Raw genomic sequence first — 25465 nt, 5'->3', positions numbered from 1 at the left:
GTAATATTGTCTTCTGTTAGAAAATCAATACAACAATTGGTTTGTATGTGTACTCTTAGTCCTCAATCACTGTCTCTGTTAGGGTTTTTGTTGCTGTGAAGAAACACCATGACCACAACAATTCTTAATAAGAAAACATTTAATTGGGGCTGGCTTAGAGTTGAAAGGTTCAATTACCCCCATGGCAGTGTGGAATGCAGGTAGACATGGTGCTTGAAAACGAGCTGAGAGTTCTACATCTTGATCCCCAGGCAGTAGAAGCTATCTGAGTCCACATTGGGAATAAATAGAGCACAGGAAACCTCAAAGTTCACTCCACAGTGACACATTTCCACTAACAAGGCCACTTGTACTTCAACAAAGCCACATCTCTTAATAGTGTCACTCCCTAAGGGGGGGACATTTCCCTTCAAACCACTGCAATCACTTAAAGTTATTTTATTCTTTTTTCATGAGGAAATTACAAAAAAGGCTCTTTCAATTGTCTGTGACTTTAAGGTTGGTGACGCATGTCTATTGTGATCTTTGGTATCGAACATAACTGTAGGAGGACTCTTCCTTGGTACTACTTTTTTGGTTAGTAGCTGAATTCTACCACCTTACCTTTCAACAGTATATAACCCAAATATAATTAAAGAGCAATTAGAAATTTTTCATAATGTGAATAAAATAGCATAGTTAATGTTCAGGAGTACATTGAGAATGTCCAGGAGTACATTTTCAATAACAAATGTATTAGCTTCTTTTCTGTTGTTGTGAAAGACATCATGATGAAGGCGACTTAAAGAAATGTTTAACTCATGATTCCAGAGGGCTAGAGTCCACGGCCATCATGATGGAAGAGGGCATGGCATTGGTGAAGTATCTAAGAACTTACATCTTGATCTACAGGCAGGAAGCACGGAGAGAGCTTCCTGGGAGTTGCTTAGGCTTTTGAAACCTCAAGACCTACATACCTCCTCTAATATGGCCTCATCTCCTAGTCTTTGAAAATAGTTCCATCAATGGGAGAACAAGAATTTAAGTATATGATTCCATACGAGCCAATTTTTAAATTTTTTATTTAGATAATATTTTTTCATTTATTTTATATACCAACAAGTTTCCCCTTTCTACTCTCTTCCAGTCCTCTCCCGTTGCCCATCTATTCCCTTTCCTATCTGCTCCTCTCCATCTCCATTAGGAAGGGACAGGGCTCCTCTGAACTGGCACAAAGCCTGGCACATCAAGTTGAAGTAGGATTGAGATTCTCCCCTTATGCTGAAGCAGATAATCCAGAAACCTTAGAAAACAGGTTACTAAAAACCAACTAAGTGTCAGGGAGAAGTCCTGCTCTCAATGTTGGAAGCTTTCTTAAGAGACCAGATACACAATTGTCACATACATGCAGAGGCCGCAGGTCGGTCCCGTGCAGATATGAGAACCATTTTCATTCAAACCACCAAAATATATGTCCAATGCATATGCAAGTGTTGATATTCAACATTGTAACTGCAATGATAATTACGTGTCTGAGTCTGTGAACATACATATATGCGTGAATGGTGTGTGCATGACCCAGGTCTCCACATCGGTTAAGCATATGCTATGGTACTGAGTTATAGTTCTTGTACCCCATTTCTTATAATTTTTACAGTAAAAAACATAACTTTTTTCTTGAGAAATCTGTTAACTGTTTACATTTTCTTCAGTGCTTTTTTGCTTTATTTTACTTTGAATATACATCACTGTTTAGCTCCTAAGAGTCTTTTTACTATTAGGTACACATTTTCAAGTCAGAGTATGTGGAGGGCTGTAGAATGAAGCCATATTATTATGGGACTGGCATTCATATTGTTTAAATCACAAAGAGATTTGATCTGCAGAAAATCAATATACTTCTTAAAAGAAACAATAGAGCACCATGGCTATTCTGGGGCCAATGAATCAACAGGGCAGTAAGGACTCACATGTTTCATCATTATGACTCCAGTCCTGTGCGTCATAATTTGGTCATGTTAACCCTCCACATTCCTATGTCTTCACTCTCTCCCCATATCACTGTGGACCTACCAGGATGGATTTATGGTCAATGTTTCTCAAGTCAAGTATCCCAGGATAAAGGAAGCAGGCCAGAGAATGTCTCTTGGCTTGCTGGTTTAGTAGTTCTTGCATCATGTAAGCAACTCCACTGAGAAAGTCTGCTTTGCTGGTAACGATTTAGTCAATCTCTCTTATGAACTCATCCTAATGGAACTCATTGTGAAGCAAAAATTTATGCTCCGCTTTTATAGCTTCTAGGGGATTCTTTCAAAATTAACTATATGGATATTAATTATCCTTGTCTATTTCATATATGTATGAATATACATCATATACAGAAGTATATATTGTAATATATATTGTTATATATGAATACATATATAAAATAAAAAACTTTATATGTGTATATATCTTTGAATAGGTACTGAAAACAATATTAAAATCAAGATAATCATATGGAGTATAGATCTAGACATATATACCATATACATTATATATACATTGTATGACATTGTCAATAGAAAGTCTAAAACCAGATGGTTTCAGCGTTTTAAGTTTTTTTCTTACTTCTGGTTATGAGATGATCTCATTTGTTATTACCCATGTGGTCACAGTATACTCTACTTACAGGAATCAAATTTCTTTCGTACCAGATACTCAAACATATGAGTTACATATTCAAAAGGAGCATTGTATTCCACTAGAAAGCTTACTGTAAGATTATGGGTTGAATACTTTTAGATCTCAGGAGTCAAATAATACAACGTGACATTTTATGTTCTTATTCAATTTTCCCTTTTATGGCTTTATGATCTGTTCACGATTTTATTTTATTTATGTACTTACTTTTAAAAGAAGAGCTTTGAATCTTTTGTAAATACTATTCAAGTCCTCAAGCTCTTGGAGTCCTTAAATGTCTTTTCTCATTTGTGAAAACCTTTTCATCTTTCTTCTCTCAACAGTTCCTATTTTGCAGATTTGTGTAGGTTGTTGGACTATAAGTTCTCATTGTTCAAGGTCAGAGTCTCTAACCCAGTCTACAATTTCCCTTGCATTACAACAATAAGTTCTTACAGATTACATTGAAAAGTAGACTATTACACTCAGTGTGTACTGAATTTATTGTACATTGCCAGGTGGAAAGCCTTTAAGTATTGTCTCTTGTAACCACTGTCTTTTATCAGCCAGTTCCGTTTCTGACTATTCAAGGATTGTCCACTCAGTCCAGAGGTTTCAGAGTTGCTTTCAGAAAGAGTAACCTCCATAAATGGAATATTTTGTCTAGCACGTATTCATGAGAGTTCCCAGAAAAGAACCTCATTCATGTGTTGACCTGAGCGCGCTCAGGCATGACTTCTGCTTGTGTAGCATTAACCTGACTGTATTTATATGGCAACACTTAGCTAGCTACCAAAGTAACTGTGAAGTTTAATCCCCACTGAAAAAAAAGTAACTAACATAAAAAAAATGGTTGCAATATCTGGTGGTGGTTGGAAGGTATTGGTGACTATTGCATTTGGCCATTCTCTAATAAATACCATTGTAGATCCCTCTTAAGAACATTCTCAATCTTCACTCCTGCACCGGCTGATACTATGAGTTTTGTCATTACTTGTAAGCTGTTAGTGTTGCTTTCAGTACTTCCGTCATAGTGCTATACCATATCTCTATTATTTTAGCCATAAAGAACAGGGAAAGAAACCCTGCTTAGGGCACAGCTGAGATGCCTTATCCAAGACTGTCTAGGAATCTGGATGATTAATTGTTACTTCTAAGAGAAAATGCTGATGGTCAGAATCAATGAAGAGTATGTTATAGGAAGTTATAAGGAGGCTGATGGCAAAGCTTACTTTTTGAGATTACTTAGCTTGTTTTCTGAGAAGCTTTTTTTTTTACATATACATCTCATTGGGTAACATGTCTGAAATATCTCTGTGGATCATCAATGATTATTGACAAGTAGTCTTTCGCACTCTCTGTAAATACAGTGCAATAGAAACTTTATTGATTTCTTTCTTTCTTTCTTTCTTTCTTTCTTTCTTTCTTTCTTTCTTTCTTTCTTTCTTTCTTTCTTTCTTTGATATATACTAGTGAAGCTGCAGACTCAGAATCCATAAAACAAATGCAGGCTTATATTTGTATTCAGGGTGAGGAGGTAACTGTGATTTCAACGGGTCTGGGGTAAAAAGTGAGACCAGTTCCAGAAAAATATTCTACTAAAAGTAGTGACTATCAGTATAATCAAATTATTTCAAATAAATGCATAGATTATCTGCATTTTACATGTAAATAGAGAACTCAGAGTTTTATTTCCCTTGGTCAAGTGAATTGATGATAACAGAAGTGTGCTTATTCAAATTATCAGAAGAGGTAATTACTAAAAATATAAGAAAATAAGGCCAGATTCTCTGTTGGCTAGAAATTGATAGTGTTCTTATCATAAATGAGTTGTTCATTGTGTGTCCTTTATTTTTCTACTTCAAAGGACAAGATGAAAGATAAAAGCACATTAGAAGATACTTTGAAAACCCTAGAAATATTGCTTTAGGTTGAAGTAAAAACATAATTTCTCATTTACCTATCTTGATATCATGTATCTTTACTGTCAACAGTTTCCCAATAAACAAATAGCATTTGTGCGCATGTCCAATTATATTCTCATTGAATAGATCAAAAAATGAGGTGCAGAGAATCATAATCAGTTAGCTTCAGTGAAGTTTATCTCCAATATTGATGATTCCAAGGTTTAGAAGGAGTAAAGTTCTGATAAAACTATGAAAAATCACGAATGTGGTATATCAAAATGTGTGTGCACACCTATTTTACTGTAAGTCGGAGCTAAGTGATTTTGTTCACTGGAGAGAATTCACTGTTTTTCTTTGGGATCTCATGCACTACTGATTGAGTGCCACTGGCCAGGGTAAAAGACAGCATCATGCATGCAGTGTGTGCTGTGAATTCCCACAGAGATCAAAGTTCTAATGACTCCATCTAATATAGTTCACATCATCCTAAATCTGCAAAAATATCACATCACTTAAAGTCTTAGGCTTATACTGGCATTTGAAACCCAAAGTTCTTGTCTTTAAGCAGCGGAGTAATAATGCTTCCTTTCCCAGAACAAAGCATTTTAACGGTTTGGAGTTTGGAGACGTATAATATGTTTTGTATACACAATGTATTTCAATATTAGTGTGGTTGAAAGTAAAACATTTATAATGTTAGGTGTTATATATTTTCATTTTGGTACACATAATTTGAAGCATTCTATCTCCTTGAAACCACAAATTCTACACCCAGTGAAGAACTTTCCATCTTACCAGCTCCCGACCCCTTGCAGACACCATCCTGTTTTCTGTTTTATTAAATTTACTACATATTTCATGTAAATGGAATAATGCCAGTAGTGTTCTTTTGCTACTGGTTAATTCCACTTAACATGATCTCCTTAAGGCTTAAATATGATGTGGAATGCTTCATGCTTTATCTTGTGGATGAATGTGTATATACAAGTTCACACTTGTGTGTGTACAATTTCACAATCATGTGTACACTTGTTTGTGGGAATGCATGAGCACTTACATGTATGTGAATGCTGTGGACAAAAGCTAGCATTGGGTGTTCTTTTCATATTCCTTCCAGCTAGTTTTTGACTCAGAGTTTCAAACAACATGACAAGAGTAGTTGGTCAGTAAGGCTTAGAGATCCTCTGGTCTCCAGTGCTGGGATTATAGTTCATGCCATCACATACAGCTTGAACAAAGGTGTTGGGGACTAAACTCAAACATTCATGATTGCATGGCAGAGAGTTTACTGACTGATCTCTCTACTCATCTCTGATTTATTTCTTCTCTGAGAGTTAATAGCCTGCTTTTCACACATACTGATTTTGTCCATTCATAAGTTTATGTGAACCTAATAGTGCCTAAGGAATAAGAGCTACTGTTGCCATAATTATGGATAAGCAAACAAATTAAGATTCTACTTTTAGTTATTTATGCATGTACCCACAAGAGGAATTCTGTATTGTGTGATGCTTGAATTTTCTATTATTTTTTTAATTGCATTTACTGATGTGACTATATGCACAAGCAAGCTATGGTACATGTGTATGTGGGGTACTGGGGTTAAGAACAGCTTCTGAGAATCTGTTCCAGGGACAGAACTCTGGTTTAGAGGCAAGTGTGTTGGTACACTGAGCATCATTTGAATTTTTGTAAGGAAGTACCATACTGTTTATCATAGTAGATGCATTGTTTTTCATTTCCACCAATAATGCTACTGATATCAGTTGCTTTACATCCATACTAAAATAGATTTGCTAATACATTTGGAGTGATCCCTCCTTGTAGCTTTAATTTCTAATTTTTCAAAGTTTAGTGAATTTGAGATCCTTTCCTTTACTTGTTGGCCATTTGTCTATCATCCCTAGAAAAGAGTCTATTTAAGTACTAGACCCCAGTTTCAGTTAGGCAATTTGAAGTTTGTTCAGTAGAATCTTGAAAAAAAATTAAAGCAAAAATACATTAAGTGAAACTGAGTTTCAAGACTTTTAATCAACCTCTTCAGGACTGGTGATATTTTAGCCTTATCTTTAAAGCTCATATGTATTATTTATTTATTAATAGTTTATAATTTTAAATGAAATATGACAGGTAACTAAGGGTTTTGTTGTTGTTTTACTTCTGAATGTTTCCTCTGAAAGTTTTCTTGTTGGTTTGATTGAGATGCTGGTAATAATTGGAAATTTTCTACAGATTTTAATGTCTTTTAGACAAAGGGACAGTGATAACACTTAGAGTTTATCCACTTATCTTGCATTGGGAAAAGACATCTCATTTTTTATCATTCAATCATCTTATAAAAGCCTGTAACTGTACATAATATTCTTCAAACCTTAGTGTTTATTCTTGTAGAGTCATTGTATTTGGAACGGCATACCAGTGACACATTATTAGTAATTTTCTGCAATGATAGTGCTGTTCAAATATTTGAGATGGCAAAGATATCTGTAAAACTAAAACAGAATGCAATCGGCATGTATTCTTGTAGCAAATGTTGTCTTCATATTTCCTGGAAACCATTAGGGTTGTTCTAAGTGTAGCCAACCTTTTTCTGTTGTTGGTCTTACTAAAAATATTTTTTCTTTCACTTCCAGAACATTTTAAAAGTGTGAACAAAAGAAAAGATAAGGGAATTAACGACTTCATTTAAATACTAACAATCTGAAAATTATTATCATATCTAATCATCATACATATGCTATAATTTGAGTGTATTTCATGTTGGGTGGGGTTGTATGGATAAATTCAGCCACCTCTGTTTATCATGGATTGTTCGGTTTTCTGTTTTCCGCATTTAATAGCACTTTTGTGGGGGATGAGGTTAGCTGTTGATAAAATGAAATACAGAGATGAGATGGATTGTTTGTTAAAGTGCTGAGTGTGAGCATCTGCCTTAGAACCTCAGCGTGTGCAAGAACATGCCAGCACAGCAAACATGTTGTGGCAGTTCCCAGAAAGCAGGCTCAGGAAGATTTCTGGGGCTTGCTGGCTCACCAAGCTAGCTAAACAGGGAAGCTCTGGGTCCATTGAGAGACACAGTTTCAAATATGTTAGGAATCAATAAGATATCTGAAGTTGACCTCTGTCCTCCACATGCACACAACTGTCTCTATGCCAGTATGCAGCATACATGCAGGTATCACATACACATGACAACTAAAAGAGATTATGCTTACAATTATGGACTTTTCATAGTTTGTGATATGATGAGGTGGTTTGATCCCCAGTTCCCACATGGGGGAAGGAGACAATTGATACCTCTAAGGAAGAAATTATCTTCTGACTTCCACTTGTGTGCCATGGTGAGTAGGTCCACATTCACAATATATACAGACTCGATAAATAAAAATGTAATAGAAATAGCTTTCTTCTCTACATTTATTTTTAATATTACTACCATCTGGATTTTTTCAGACAGCAAGTAGGTTAATCATGGAACATGCCTCTCCATTTTGGAATTCTGTAGCAAGATATTTTTACATATCCATTGGACCTAAGAAAATATAGAACAAGTTAAAATAGAAATAATCACTTATCTCTTTCTAAATGGAATCAAGAAACACCAAACTCATGCAATGCTTCATTTTTACTAATAATTTACATGAAAAATATGGTAACAGATATTTTCTTTTAAAAATTACAGTATAGCTCATGTTCAATTCAAAAATTTATGGCAAATGTTACAAATAATTTTGACAGTGTGTGATCCTCAGTAAAGAGAAAAATCTTATTTTATTGAACGTACATGCATACTCTCTATCTCTCTCACACACACACATGCACACATATCGATAGGAACTTAAATGCACCATATTAATAATACTATTTCTAAATATATAACATCACTATACATTGTTTTCTTATGTATGGAAAAAATAATAAATTCAGCTCCTAAAAATAGTAATTCAATATTTCCTTAATCAAAAGTAATAATTAATTTTCTACTAGACCCTCTACAACTTTCAAAATAGTGACATAGTGTCTGTCTACAGGGCACTTAGAAAGATGCACTCACAGATCCTCTGGCAGTTGCTAGAGAACCTGTTTGAAAAGATGGATTATTTATTTGCTTTTCATGACTTATAATATAATATGAAATTATATGCAACCTTCTTGTCTCCCTGAAATGCTGTCTGAGGTGCCCTTGGCAACATCTGATGTTCTCAAATATCCCTGAGGCTGTAAGCGCCATTGAAAATGAACATTCCCAGGACAGAGTCTTTTAGGAACATTGTAGCCACAGCATTAACCTGGGAACACCTGAGAACCTTTCCTTTGACATGAACAATAATATCTTGTAATTGAAATTCCATGTGCCTTAGAGAATTTCTATGCTTAATGAATCTATGTTTGTGAAGTCATTCTCCACACTGATAACTAGAATGCTAGCTTTTTTTCTGTGAAATCTGAATGCTATGCCAGGCTGACTTTTACACAGTTTAACTTATTTGGCAATATTTGCCTTTGAAATTTTTAAATTCATTTTGTTTTCACTAAATTTGTTAAACTTTGCTTCTCACTATATTGCTCATTCAAACCATTTATTTTGGAATTGAAAGCTTTTCTTTAGCTTTAACTACATTTCAATGTAAAACTTTGAAAAAAAGGCATAATGGTACTTCTATTGGGGATGGAAATGTTTAATGTAGATAACAATTTCACAATAAAGATAGAAGCCATCTGTATTGTCTTTCATGAATGAAGTACATGTGGAAAAAAGACTTCTCTTTACATGTACACAAGACACCAGATTTTAATATACTTTAGGACTGTCAGTGGTCATTCAATAAGATTTGAAATCTAATTTCAGAGCTGCTTTGTTCCTACTAAATGAATGTCGCCTGATTTCTGTTGCCAAGAGCTCCGTGTTTATTCTTAGAAAGAGTGCCCCTTGATTTCGTGTGTTGCTGGCTCCAAGCTGTGGAGTGTGCAGAGTAAAAGGGATCACTTGGTATCAAGCCCAAATGAGACAAAACCAGGTTGATGTTAGTCTCCTGTGTGTTTGCTACCCTAGGCAAGATAAGTAGAGTAAAGCTTAAAAATTTTACCCAGGACTAAGATTAAAAACTCTTGGAAAATTCCTTTACTTAAAATTAACTAGCAGTGACCATGGCTTAGCTAGTAGAAGGTCCCTACTCCTGATTGCTTTACACTCTTGAATGGACTCCAGGTATCTCTAGAATCTCACTGTGAACTCCAGAATTAAGATTTTGCTTTTTGTTTGAAAAGTAGCACCCAGAGATATTAAGGTATTGTGTGATTTATGGATTATACGATAAAACATAATCTTTGGTTCTTAATTTTTGTTTTTGGGGTTGGACTATGCAGCAATATTTGTGATTTATATTTGATGAATAAAGTTCTTTGGTTGTAACTTCTGTATTCAATAATTTTCCCCAATTGGATGGCCAAAACAACTCTTGGAATATATATATTTGGATATATATATATATATATCCAAAGAGTTCATTTATTAAATAAGAATGCAGCCATAGTAATACTACCGGTAGCTAATTAATTAAAAATTCTATTTAGGATTGATGTTAAAATGGGCATAAATTATGTATGTATAAGAAATATTGTTGTCAGATACTGTTCATTTATTCCTGGCTGCTCCAACCTGAAATAATCACACAGAAACTATATCATTTGCAATACTGTTTGGCCAGTAGCTTAATTAAGTACATTTTTCTTGCTATCTCTTATATCCTAAACTAGCCCATCTCCATTAATCTGTGCATCACCACACAAGGCCATGGCCTACCAGCAAAGTTTCACTGAGCTCTAGCAGAGTATTTGTCTCCTGCAGGGGCTACATGGCTTCTTACTGACTCCACTTCTTTCTCCCAGCATTGAGTTTAGTTTTTGTGCCTAGCTCTATTCTGCTAAGGCACTGGCCAAAACAACTTTATTCATTAACCAATAAAAGCAACAAAATATTTTTTACTAAAATAATTGTCCTTTCATTTCCTATTTGACTGACATGGCTAAATAAAAAAATGTCAGTTTGGCTCAGTGTGCTAGTTCAATATCAGTACAAATCCACACCATGCACAAGCAGAACAAAGCTTCAAGATTTACCCATGAATGAATGATTAAATTACACAGACAGCAAAATAATATTCCATAAAAAGTCTAATAATCACTCGGCAGTGGTGGTGTATGCTTTTAATACCAGCACTCAGGAGAAAGAGACAGGCGAATCTCTATGAATTCTAGGCCAGCCAGGTCTATAGATAAGATTCCAGGACAGTCAGGATGGTCAGGACAGTCAGGACAGCCAAGACAGATACACAGAGAAACCCTCTCTCGAAAAACAAAATAAAACAAAAACAAAAACAAAAAAGAACAAAAGACAAGAAAAAAAGACACTAATAATTATAGAATTATTATTATGTAAATTTAAAGTTAGATTTTCCTAAGATTTTATAATAATTAAATGAAAATAAACCCTAAAGTGTAGAACAGGTATAACCCTTATTTTTATTGTACCATCAAAAAAATGCTATGAAAACAAAAATATATATCAAATACAATAAATTAGTTATATATTGTCATCATGAATGTGGTTCACATCATTGCAGAGGTAAATGATACAATAGAATGACTTTCCTTAACGCAGTGTTGGGTAAATACTTTTTACTAATGCTTTTGAAGTTCCAGGAAATTTCCTCTCAAATGTGTATTACCTGTTTTCTTTCCAGTGATCTGATCTTGATAAAAGCACTTAGAATTCAAGACTGTCTCTGATGGGCACTGAAGTGCCAGACTCTTTCCTCTTCCATTGCTTAGACCCTCATTATCTGTTGCTAAAGTCGATCTCACTGGCAACATTTCTATTTTCAGGCTTTGTCTGCATATCTGGATGCATAACTGCAATACTTTATACACCAATCCCGTATTTTTATTCCCTTTTCAAATCTTTAACCCATTCTAAATTTTATCATGAATTAGGACTTCATGTAATAGTAACTATTGTTACTTCTCAAAAAACTTGTGAACAGAGTCATCTTTGGTGGGAAAGACTGCAATATCCATATAACAGACTAGTCTCGGGGACAGTCACATTAAAGGGAGAGCATGTGGTTCCTTTACAGACAAGGTAATAATGTGGGAATATTGTAACACACACTTAAAGGAAGGTTTTATCAAAAAGAATCTGAAATAAGAAAAAGGAGAGGAACTTTTGTGACTATTCAGGAAAGAGGAGGATCATGGTTAGGATTTGTCTATCATTCTACAGTACAGGCTAAAAAGAAAAAAAATTCCCTTTCTCCATTCCAGGCTTGCCCAGTAAACTTCTAGTTTTAATGCAGCTGAGCCTTGGGAAGAGCTTCTACCATCACTTTAACTTAAGCTTTCTGTTGTCAGAATCGAACTTCCGAGGCTTTGAGGCTAAGGTCCAGATCCTGTTTGGTGATGAATTCAACAATTAAATAACACAGTAGGATCCTTGAGGGTGAGCCAGAATCTCCCATGTGACAGACAGATCTCAGCAGAAGCTCCAAGTAACCCAAGTAACCAATTTTCCACCTTCAAATCAAAAATCCCTTCCTTCCCAACTTCCTACCCAGCAGTCGGTTCTTGTTGGTCTCCATTTTCTTTTCTGCAAATTTTTCCACCACTGACATTCAGTTGCCATTGTATTCATGCTTTCTTTTCTGCTTTTGTTTTCATATGACTTCTTAGGAGGAGTCGTCTGTCATTCATGTTTCCAAACATCTCTCATGACTCTATATTCTACAGCCAAAGACAGCCTGTTTTTACACGCAGTTCTGTGGCACTTTCTGTGAGCCAGTTAGTAGTGGAATGTTCCAGGCTTCTAAGAGATCTGTGTCTGTGCCACTTGTCCTAGGAAGCCAGAAAAAAAATTACAAGGCAGATTTATGTATTGGTGAGGGACTATGGTCATAACTTTGGGTTAAGAGTAAGTGCCTAAAATAAACGTAAAAACCCAGGCTAGCGCTTTGCATTAATAACAGAGATTTCTTGTTTCCCTTAAAGTTTATCTTGAGGGCTACATTTGTGAAACACATACCATTTTCAAATTTTCAATTAATTTCTTAATAACTATCTGATTTCTGTATTTAAACTCTCATTTACTTTACAACTGTGTTACTCTTTTAGTGCTTTGAGCCCTATTTAAAAGTGACAGAATATTAGTAAAGATAGACTGTGTCATATGCGACACGATTTTGCTCTTCCAAGCAGCCAACTCCTGAGCTATAATTACTCTGAAAATGTCAGCTGCTAGGGTTTCTGCCATGAGCCACCCCAGCCCTCGGCTGCCCCAAGGCAACTTCAGATGACGAGGAAAACATCCTCACTGCCTTTTACTCTCTAGATTCAAAAATGTAAAAGCTGAAACTCCTGTGTTGGAAGGAATACCAGTGAACTGAAAAGATCAAATGACTGATTACCTCACTGTAGGTAACCTTTGAGAAAATAATTTATAGACTTCTTTTTCTGAAAAAAATCAAAGGAATTACATTTAAAGTACATGCCTGATTTTATAATAAGTGTATAATATTGACAATTATTTTAAAATGCCACATAAAAAGACACAAGTTATCTCAGGTATATTATATAAACTTCAAATTATGGTAAGTGAATTAATAAAAATTGTTTTGCTATTATAAATAAAATTCTGCTTTCTTGCAGAAATTCTATTTCTCCTTTTTGCTTGTCATCTTGTAATATGCCATATTTCCTTTGGTGAATCTACACCGCTTGTGAAACATAAAGGATTTAAAATCTACTGTAAATTTATTTTAAGCTAATATTTGCTCCTTACTGGTGAGGATTTTTCTTTGTCCTATGTAAAATATATATGCACATATCCATGGTAATATTTGTATATTATATAAAACAGCAACAACAAATAAAACAAGAATAATAGATCATTACATATTGGTGAATTTTCCTCTTTACTTTATTATTCTCTTATAATAACATTTTTAAAAATAGCACCCTGAAAGATATCTTTGACTAGTTTAATAGAACTTGAGGCTGCATATGTCAACTTCAAAGCAGAGGTGAGTACTTGGAGAGCACACATTAGATTCCATCACTTATTTCAATTTATTGATTATTGTTGCAGTCATTATTGTTATGGTAAAATGTGCTCATTTTTATTACATTACTAACTCAAAATATTTGACATATGTAATGCTGTTTCAATACAAAATCTATAGGATGAAAAGCTAGCATACTGGAATAAGGCAGCTATATAGGGCAATTGCAATGAGGAGACATCTTCCTTCACCAGAGCTTCTCAATGACTGTGTTTGGAGACCTGGAAAATGCTTAGAGATAGAGCATGCTGCAGAATCTTCCTTACAAGCAACTGGAACAGCTGAATCACACACAGTAAGATTGCTCTTTCATTCACACAAGTGTAGTCATATTCTGTATCTTATATTTTGCCAGGGGTTTTGAACGAATTCAAAATTCACAGCGATTTCCTCAAATACTCTGATCTTGAAAGAATTTTAGCGACAATTGAGTAGATTTCTCCTATCATTCTCGAAGTAATTTTCAATGCTTTTTATTAATTTTAGAATGACTGTAGATAGAAGGTTAGGTTAAATGAGTTTTCTGGTATAGCCATGATCTGAGGGGTGAAAAAATTTGGTAGGTGGTCCCTGTAGATTTTCTTTTTAACCTCAGATGATACAAGATTTCTATCTTTAGGAAAAGGAAAATGAAAGAAAATTTAAGTCAAAGGCATCAGAGCTTCTTAAAATAGAAATCATTATTGGGGAAAAAGAAATAGTTAAATAATTCAAATGGAGAGGCTGACAGCATTAGTGAGAATTCAAAATTAGAATTATGCAGAGTATAGTTTCTAGGAACAGAAAAACAGCCATCGAAACTGGTTTTGTTATGCATTATGTTTGTAATAACCGTGTGTGAGGCTATAATCACCACATCACTAGAGTAAATGTAAGCGATGAAGGCAAAGGCTTGTCTAATGATGCTGGAGTCAATGTGCTCACACTGGCTGCTTATACAGTTTGGATGAGTGATCTCTAGTAATCCAGCGAGAGCTTGGTACCACGATGTTGGCTATGGCCCTTCCATAGCCTCCCACAGGAAATTTCTCAAGATCATTGATATTAAGTCCTTTCTCTTCACCCTTGAAAGCAAAAACTAACTATTTTGTAATAGGCACATTTTATAACCTATCTAAAACTTTCTTGAAACAACTGAATTTTAATAATAATATGTCAGACTAAGATTACAAGGTGCTTTTATTTTCCTTTCATTTCTGAAACCTCATGATAAAACCATAAGAAGATGATTCTTAATGACAAAACCTTTTAGTTTGTCTGTTTTTTTTCCAGACAGAGTTTCTCTATGTAACATTCCTGGCTGTCCTGGAACTCGCTTTGTAGACTAGGGTGGTCTCAAACACACTGATATCTGTCTGCTTCTGCCTCCCAAGTACTGGGATTACAGGTTTATAATGCCTCGAGACAAAAAATTTTAATGTGCACTATTTATCTGGAAAACTGATTTAATTCAAAATATTAAGTTGTCTATTCACACCCAGAGCTAGAGCTGAGGATGTAGTTGAGAGGTAGAACGTGTGCTTAGCATTAAACCTCTGCTCATTAGTGACACATTAAAATTCCACCCAAAGCACTCAGAGCCAGGAGTGCATATGCTTGGTCTTTGACACAATCTCAAAAAGCATTAGCAAATGATTTATTATGTAAGCAAATACTTACATTTAATATGGAGAAAGATGATTTGCAGTTACTGGTTCCAGTTAGGAAAAGTAGAATTGTTCTGGTTTCTCAAGAAAGTTCTGTGTCTATTTCAGCTAAAGGGACAGCCAACATCTGAACTGTAGCACCTCTGCTGGGGGTAGTATAGAAGGAAACTGTCTCATCTCCCGAGCTTCTTGAAGTACAGATAGTACTATAATAAGATAAAAATGTAAAAGTATCTTTTGTAAAGTTTAGAAAGAAACATGAGCTATTTTATTATTTTTAAAAAAGTTGTTTAATGCTAGTTTAAAAGAAAATTTCTGTGTCCTGTTTTCTAAGACACCGATCACACAGGAATGTACCTGTTATTCAAAGACTCCTAGATTCTGTTACTCAGAGGCTCCTAGAGATGCAGGCACCTGTTTCTGAATGTCCTTCTTTTAAACTCTGTATTATTAACATCTTAGGAAAATCAAAGCCTCAAGTTATTGATCTGATTGACTGCTGGACTGAATTCATTCAACCAAAGTGAAGCTAAAAAATGTTCCAGAACACAGTAACAGCAAGGGACTGTATTTCAGTTCACAAACATAATGGACATGTCATTTATTTAGTTCAATACACCACAATCTTGCTGTGGAAGATTATGAATTTAGATATAAATGCTACACATAAAGAATAGCTATAGACGCTTGCTGCCGTCTTGCAGCCAGACTTCCTATCTGAACACTGATTCTACAGCTTGCGATGAAATGAAATTGTGCAGGTTATCTTCGATCCGTATATTCTGACATTGTCAAAAATGACAAAATTAATATATCTTCATTAAACCACAAAGATTCCTATTTCACACTGTGTTGGTATCAAGAACATAATTCATATACATTATTTCTATCATTGCATATGCTACTATTTTAAAATCTGTAGTTGAATACTTAAATTTTTAAGCACAAAATGATATAATAAAAAATTCATTCATTGATTTAAATTAAACTTAATTTAAGTTAAGTTTTTTGTCTGAAATGTGTAATATCTTGTTTTTGAAAAATAAATTAGAAATATTTATTCAATGACAGTTTTACATATAGAAATTTTTTAAAAATATACATATCTTTATTTATCTGTCTGATATATGAAATTGATTAATATTTTCTCCCTTTTAATTACCTGCATGGTACCAGTTTGCCAATGTTCCGCCTAATTAATACTGCATTAGACATTTTTTCTTCCTGGAAATGGCTTATGAGTGTAATCTTGTGGTATAGTGTGTGTACTGTAGAAACAGCACGCAAATTGGGAAAATTTCTTATCTAATAAAAGGAATATGAAATTCCTAAAAGAATTTATAGTATAAACATAAAGATCCACAGGATGTGGGAGTTTTATAACTGGCACACAAGCATAAGACAACATGATTGGTTTCCACACTATATTATATTCTAGTACTCTAGAACCATATAGGACAAAGACCTCTCAGAATGCCTGTGAGGTAATACAACATCTTTTATTTCATTAATCAGTAACTAAAGCAACAAAAAGCTTGTCACCCTCTTTGGAATAATAACTCAAACACAGGTTACATCAATGGGTCTTCCTGAAGGTTTCTTCAGTCATAAAGTTTCTCATAGAGCAAGTTCCCTTGCTATGAGTATCAAGAAATATTAAAATATTTGTGTAGGACTTCAAATACAAGAGTACTTCAAGTCAAATGAATGGAAAATCAAGCAGATAAAGGCTCCAGCAAAGCTCTGGATGTCATGTAGAAACCAGGACTCAATGGCCTCACATACCAATATCTTTGCATTTCCTCATGAGAGATTAAATTAACATAGTATGACTTCATTTCAGCACAAAGCAGATGCAACATAAAATTAATTATCACTGTTATATACCCTAATAAATTATCCATGTGTAAATTATGTTATAAAAACATTAACTTATTGAAACATTTCTTATAACCATTGCTCAAATACGTCATATTAAATATGACATTTAATATGATTATTTTAAATTGGGCTTTTGTGGGTTTATATGAGGTAAAACAACACAACTGTCAACATGATTTTATATTACCAACTTTAAATGATTAAAACATTTATTTTCTTTGAATTCCTCATATTTTAATCACTTATATGTAATGGCAGAAGAAACTTTTTTATTTATTCATTCATTGTGTGAATATATGTGTGGACACACATGTGCCATGAAAAGAGACAATGAGTGAGAATTGGATGTCTCCTGTCAACTTACTGATTTCGGGAATCAAATTCAGGTGGTCAAGTTTTCCAACACATGCTGTTACCAGTTGCACCAACTCACTGGCCCAGAATATTATCTTAAAGTCATTTTCTTTCATTTATTTTATAACTTACTTCAGTAGCTGAAAATTTTCCCATTAGTATACATCAGTTCTAAATACATTCTCAATTATTTGACCCTGACATACATAATATCTATGTTATCTTTTCCTCTTTGCAGAGGTCTTAGTTCACTTGTGGTTTATCTGTATTTTAACTTGCAGTTTACTGTCAGATATTGTAAAAATATCATTTTTCTTTGTTAAATAATAAATCAGTAAGTTCCTCAAGACCTATCACCTGTTTTAATTCAGATAGATTTACAAAAAAAGAACTTAAATTAAAATAAATCCACAGAGTGATTTTGAATTTTAAAACTCTCTTCTTATTTACATGTCTGGATAATTTCAGGTGCACAGTTTGTTCACTAGTATAAAATTTTGACAATGTCAAGCATGGGAGCAGAACAAAATATACCATGACTAAACAAGAAAAGAAATTGGTGTCTGTTAGGTATTTCACTCTGAAAACTGAATTTTATTATGCTCAATTTACAACATATTTGAATTATGTATCTCACATGTCCTTTTCAAATTTTTTTTTCAGGGCTTAAGTAGCATATATGTGCACACACACACATATATATATACACATATATCTAACATGTGTGTGTATATATATATATACATACATACATGTGTTTGTATGTATAATAGACACAATGTCATATTGAATTCTCTCTGTCGAAGTCCTTAGAAAATCAATATTTTATTACTTTATGTGATTTTTATACATGTCATATTTAACAAAATAATTTTACTTTGTTTTCAGACATACATTATTTCATTTTAATTATTGGTATTTCCAATCTGTGTATGGAATGTATACAAGCATTTAAAAGCTCAAATCTTAGATAATTAATGTAAACTTGAAGTGGATTGTTTTCTCAAGTTGAAATACCAAATATATTTTCTATTATGTCTAAATTAATATGAGTTGAAAATATTAATGGCTCTTGACATTTACCACCCTTTTCTATATAGATCTCATAAGCTGCTAAATAAAAACTCATTGCCTTGAAATAGTGAAAGATGATTTCTCCAAAGAAGTACTTCAAAAAAAAAAAGCTAGGATTCTTATGATGTCATAGTGCAGGGAATGCATGCTTTTTACCTCTTGTTCTACCATTATCTGAAAGGACTTTCCACTTCTCAGCTCATCATAGCTGCAGTGAGCCAGCTTGTACATGCACATACTAGCACAGTGAAAGAGAAAGGTGGGGCCAGACTATGATCTAGCATTTGGCAGTGCTAAATGAGTCCACTCCTACTTGGCTAGCAATGATGACCTGCATTTGCAGGACTCCAGAGAGGATAGAGAAACACTGGCATGATGGAGCACCTGTTTGTAAAATTTCATATAATCCAATAATATATCCAGATAGATAAGTAGATTCATTAAAATAATGGAAAACTTTAATACAACATACCCTACTTTGTGAGTCCTAAGCTACCTATGAATATATATGTATACATATCGGAAGTCACATTATATTCAGTGAACCAGAAGATCAATAAATTCTGCCCTATAAATTAAATAAAGTTCTTTAAATTGAGCAAAGTTGAAGTCAAGTAATTATATTCTCATGCGTTTATGATCACAATGTACAGTACTAAGTAATTACTTTAGAGTACTCATGCATAAATCACATCATTAATTGGTTTATTCTGGGAATGTCTCCAGGCACAATTCTAAATCTCCCTAGCTGGTAATATTACAAACTACCCTAGTATAAACGCAGCTTTCCCAAATCACTGCTAATGTAGGTGTGTGGGAGAATGACTGGGTATCATGTTTGATAGCAAGTACAGGTACAAGAGGAATAACCTCAAACACGACCAATCAGAGAAGAAGAAAATGAATCCAAATCTCCAGTTACAGTTCAGCAAATGCATTCGGATGCACATGTTTTATAAGAACATGCATTTATGTATGTTGTATTCATTACATATACTTGGATATCTATGTCTTCTAATCAGATAACACTATCCTTATATATGTACCATGCATTCATTTTGAGCTATATCTTTCCAGCAGGCATTTAAAGTTTCAATTTAAGAAAAATCATAAAACATATTAACGAAAATATGAGATTTTCAATGACTCCGTGTATTTTTCTTCTCAATTGTATACATTTATAAACATTTTGAATGTTCATTACTTAAAATACATTGAGATTATAAATGACGAGTTTAAGTGCATTACTATTGTCATTGGTAGTGACTTTAAGCCACTAAAATTTTGTAACAATAAACATATTTATTTGTTGTTGCTATAACACTAGCCACTAATATGAAGAGAAGTAATACAACAATGTTTTAATTTTCATGTTTTCTCTGTTTTTATTTAATTTTAAAGACATAAATCTTATTTTTACTCTCCTATTTTTCTCTCCTCTTCTAAGACTTTCCTTCCTCTTTTATTTCCTTTGTCCTCTCTGTTCTTTTTTATTCTGCTACCAAATTGAAGGTGATAGCATCTCAGCAAGGAAACTGTGTTCAAGTTTGATAAGAATTGATGGTAAATTTTGGTGTCTTTGGCTATGACGGGTATGTTTGTACACTGCACATGTGTGGCTGATGCTGTAAGACTGTGTACTGGATGCAAAATGGCAGACAAAGCAACACCAACGATGTGGATTTTTGTTGCTGTTTTGCTTTGTTTTATCAACTATATTTTCCTGGCATTAGGATTTTAGTAGACTAAAACGTCTTGGATTTGTTATATTTACAATGAAGTGATGAGGCTCAACAGAATGTGTAATTTATTTTCTCAATTTCCAAGGCTAGAAATTCAGAGTTACTGTCCTGGGAGAATCTGCAGGTGATGAAATGAATGGCTCCAAGGAGTCTGATGGCATCATTTGACCTTCTCTTGCTCTTGAGTGTCTTGAGTTCACTATCTGATGACTTTTCTATTCATAGCCATGACCAAGGGTAATATTATATCATATTATTACAGCAAAAATGCTTCTGTATGAAATATATGTAAAAGATGCCTGTTGAGAGCACTCTATGGTGTATCCAGTGACTGCTAGAGTCATTGCTTTCTCCATATAGTATGACCTGTTTAACCTTGTACTCTGTAATTTTAACCCATAGATACAGTTGCTTAGAAAGTTTAGCATCACATTCACCTTAACCAACATATAGTGCATGTTTTGAATTTGAATTCTCATTCTCTGTAAATAGCAAAATTTGCTATGTACAATATGCTTATAATTTTAGGTGAAGAGAAAACAGTGTTGTATGTCTTAATTATATAATCTCTAAGCTAATTTCCTTAGTATTTTAATCCAACAAGGTACTGTATCTCACTTTCTGTATTGTATCATTAATTTTCAGAATTTCAATATTTGTTAGAAAACTTCCCTTGATGTTTCAACTAGCATCTAATATACAAACTCTGTATGTTGGTGCTGAGTTAACCTCTTGGAGAAACCCAGAAATTAACAAAATTCTCTATATAATTATAATTCAGATATTCAATAGCATCATGTATGTGTTCACATGCTAAGCTGAATATTTACTATTAAGCATTTATGCCATGTATGAGCTTTCTTTATTTTGATAATTAATGTCACCATTTTCTAATTTTTCCTATTTTTCTAAGGACAAATTATTTTTTTAGTGTAACTTTATGTAATTGCCCAGTTTTAGAAGAACACAAACAGTATATAAATAAAAGAACAGCAAGAAAAATATGTCCTAAGATTTTTATCACCAAAGACACTCATGGTTATCTATGTATTTAAGATTGATATTATTATTTATTTCATGTATGTTCTTGTAGATTGAATTTCCAGGAAACCAACACTGGAATTCTAGAACCGTATTCTTTGTAAAAGCATTTGTGAATGGAAGGGACAGGCCTGTAGACTCAAGGACTAGTTAGAATGTACTACTTTGGAAGCCTCAGGCAAAAGAACTACATAAAGAATTTCAGAGCTACAGAGTTCCACATGAACAGAATGCTTGAGATAAAGGGCTAGAACCCATTCCTACATTGTGGCAGGTTGGGGGATACGGAGAGTCTGTAGCACAGACAGTTTCTTAAACCAAACAGCTGCCTTTTGCAATAGATGAAGGCTGGAGACAGTCTTATTTGCAAACTATGTAAAGCTAGTGTGCTGTGCAGTTGGGAAGTCAACACCAGGTCCTGATGCTGTGTCATGGAATTACAACTCATATCTTTGCTTTGAAATCTTTTTCACTTGCTCATAGTCTAAATGTTAGATATCTCAGGTAACAGTTAATTCTTAAATTCTCTTGGTGTTTAAACAGTTTTAACTTTTACTAATTGGTTCTTGGAGTTCTCTACACTAAGAATATTCTCTTTACTAAAACTATAGTTTTGTTCAGAGTGATGTGAATTGGGAAATCATTTCAATTCGATGTGAATGATGTGTTCAGATACTACCTAAAATGTTTTTCAAGATTTCACAAGCTAATGAGCAAGAGCACATAATAAAATTTAATTATGTAGGACTGAAGTCTTCCTTTTACTCTAATCTCTGAGATACTGATTGAGTTTAATTTTATAGTCTGATTATGTTGCTATAAACAACTGTACCTAATCTACAATCTCAACTGTCAGGTTAAAATTTTAGTTTTGAAACTTCAGCAAAGAGATAAGATGGGATTGATCTGTGAAATTCAAAGCAGAGACCCATAGGAAGGCAGTGAAATATAAAACTAAAGAGTAACACACACACACGTACACACACACACACACACACACACACACACACACACACACTAATATTGCTACCATCTATACATCGTGTCACATCCTGAAATTCCAGCATCTGGGTTTGCAGAGGAAGGATGATCAGAGTTCACAATAATCCTTTCCTGCATAAGACTTTTGAGGCCAACCTCGGCTATTTAAAAGTACATACTTAGTAGACAATCCAAGTCTAGAGACCAATCAGTCACTAGCATGATTGCCTTGCAAACACAAGTGCCTGATTTTGGTCTCCAGAACTAATAATAATATATAAATAAGCATATGTTAAGTATGAGAGGGTGTGTTTTTTTTTTTATTTTATCACCTGAAATGTAGTGGCAATTGGGTTTCTGAAACCAGCTAGGACCCCAGCATAGATTACTTAACACTCCAGGTCACTGAGAGACCTGGAGTCTAAAACAGATAGATAGATAGATAGATAGATAGATAGATAGATAGATAGATAGATAGATAGATAGATAGATAGATAGGTATGTAGGTAGATAGATAGATAGGTAGGTAGGTAGGTAGATAGGTAGGTAGGTAGGTAGATAGATAGGTAGGTAGGTAGGTAGGTAGGTAGGTAGGTAGGTAGGTAGATAGATAGATAGATAGATAGATAGGTAGGTAGGTAGGTAGGTAGGTAGGTAGGTAGGTAGGTAGGTAGATAGATAGATAGATAGATAGATAGATAGATAGATAGATAGATAGATAGATAGATAGGCAGATAGATAGATAGATAGATAGATAGATAGATAGATAGATAGATAGATAGATAGATGGATAGATAGAGATATAGTGAATGGCTCCTGAAAATGATACTTGAGGTCTCCACATAAATGCACCTGTATGAACATTTGCAAATACAGACCACTGATAGAAACCTAACAAAAACGATACATATTTTCTCTACTTATTTATTTTTAACTATTATGAGTAATATCCCAAAGGTATATTGTTATTTTGCTGTTGTCAGTTAAATGGAGAATTGAACCCTTTCTGCCTTTGTGAGTCTTTAGGCAGTCTTGAAATAGGTGTGGATGTTTTTCACAGCAATTTCTGAATACCTTCATTTATTTAGGGGGTAAGTATAAGGTTCGACAAGGTATGAGTTTACACCTTTCTCCAAAAATATCTCTACTATTTCAATTATAACTAAACTGCCTTATAAGACTGCATCTCTGCAAGATAGAAACAATGCCAGACCCTCTTGTCTGTGTTGAGGATTTGGATTGGGTTCTCCAAAGGAAGATTTTTAATACTAAGTATCAGGAAGGAGTTTTTAAGACCAACAATAAAAATCAACTGGACCTCAACATATCTGTATCTTGAAAACCTTTTTTAATAGTAAATATGTTTTTCTTGACTCATGTATTCCTACCTGATTAAATATTAACAATCATGTAATAGGTGCATTAGAAAGAATTTAGCTAAAAGGCCACAGCATGCACCAGCACACGCAGAGATCAGCCAAATAGAAATAATATTATCAATGTTTTTCGCTGTGGCAAAACATATCAGAAATTTAGGAAGATTGTTGTTAAGATCCTTGCAAAAACATTATTGGCTTCAGAGCAATCAAAGGAAATCAGGTGTCAGCTATTGATTTAGGTATTCTGCAATGGATCGCCTCATGCAGATGGCAATGAGTGAAATAATATCCTCATTCTGAGGATAAGAGAACTTCTTTTCAGAGGCCTTCAGGGGCTTCATTTCATTTAGAATTCCTATGCTTTTCAGCATATGTTCAGACATAATGCATACATTAGATTCTTTTGAGAATGGGACAAGTTCATTTATTGCATAACATTTTATTTGTACTGTTTTTTTTAAATGACTCTAACATAATTTAATTTATTATATAGTGTACTGCCACTTTACTTTGATGTCCTTTTACTTGATGCAAGAAGTCATGGTATTTGTACCAACACCTAAAAATAACTATAAGGAGATTTGAGTATTGGTGCATGAGTTTAAAATCAGCGAAGCACAGAATTTCTCACACAACTGTTTTATGTCCATTACAATGCTACTTACCTTAAGTAATGGTTCCAGTTTCCACAAACCGTCAAGTATGCAAACTTAAAATGAATTTTAAATTTTAGAAGTGCTGATAACATCTGCCTTGTATTTAGTATCTCCTTTTAATTTATATGTATGTCTGCTATGGTGCATAAACATATGTGTACCACATGCACGCAGCAGCCTGAGGAGGCAGAAGTGGGTCTAGCTGATTGAGGATCTCCTGGAGCTGTTGTTACAAGCGACTGTGAACCATCATGTGATTGCTGGTAAATGAATTCAGATCCTTTTTAAGAACAGTAAGCACACTTAATTTCTGAGCCATCTCACTAACCCAAATTGATTAAATAATTGTCTTCAAAAAATTATTTCCAGGATTTATGTGGTTGAAATCATTGAATTCATATAACATACGAAATTCTGCGGTTCTGGAGGATTTGGGAATTACCTTGATTTTCCATGAAGAAAACTTAACAGGGCCATGAAAACTTTGTAAATTGTGCAAAACGTATTACCCCAAGTTTAAGACTTTTAAGAACAGGTAAATTTTCACAGCGACAGACAGTGACTAACTGTAGCTCATTTACACTATATGAACCTCCTCTAAGCACACCAGTGTGGACACCTCCTCTATTGAGTGCAGGTGGTAATTTAAATGGACTTCTTGTTTTTTGTTTGTTTGTTTTTTGTTTGTATCAAGGCAACGTTTCTCTGTAGCTTTGGTGCCTGTCCTGGAACTAGCTCTTGTAGAAAGGGCCTTGAACTCAGAGATCCGCCTGCCTCTGCCTCCCAAGTGCTGGGATTAAAGGCTTGCCCCACCACTGCCCAGCTCTTAAATGCACTTCTGTAAAGTATTTATTTGCAGAAGAGAGTGACTAGGCTATTTTAACTGTTGATAGTGCTGAGATAGCCACTTCTGTTTTACTCATCTAATAATAAGCTATTCTTCTGATGGCTCTGAGAAAGCACAGCCTGAGGGCCTGTCAGATGGCCTTTGACAATTGTGAGTGGAATCTGAAGGTAAGGAGTGGAACCCACTGAAATCCAAGAAGAAAAC

The 25465-nt window shown here is 34.2% G+C and overlaps 1 protein-coding gene across 3 annotated transcripts in view; it reads left to right on the top strand.

Annotated features, from left to right (window-relative positions):
- The window catches only part of Spock3 (SPARC (osteonectin), cwcv and kazal like domains proteoglycan 3), a 346847-nt gene that overhangs the window by 5047 nt on the left and 316335 nt on the right, over positions 1 to 25465 (top strand). The gene's annotated exons all lie outside the window — the stretch shown is intronic.

The sequence above is a fragment of the Myodes glareolus genome, chromosome 23, assembly GCF_982192425.1.
Source record: "Myodes glareolus chromosome 23, mMyoGla1.1, whole genome shotgun sequence".
Lineage (NCBI taxonomy): Eukaryota > Metazoa > Chordata > Mammalia > Rodentia > Cricetidae > Myodes > Myodes glareolus.
The sequence above is the reverse complement of the archived record's forward strand: the minus strand, read 5'-3'. Positions and strand labels throughout refer to the sequence as shown.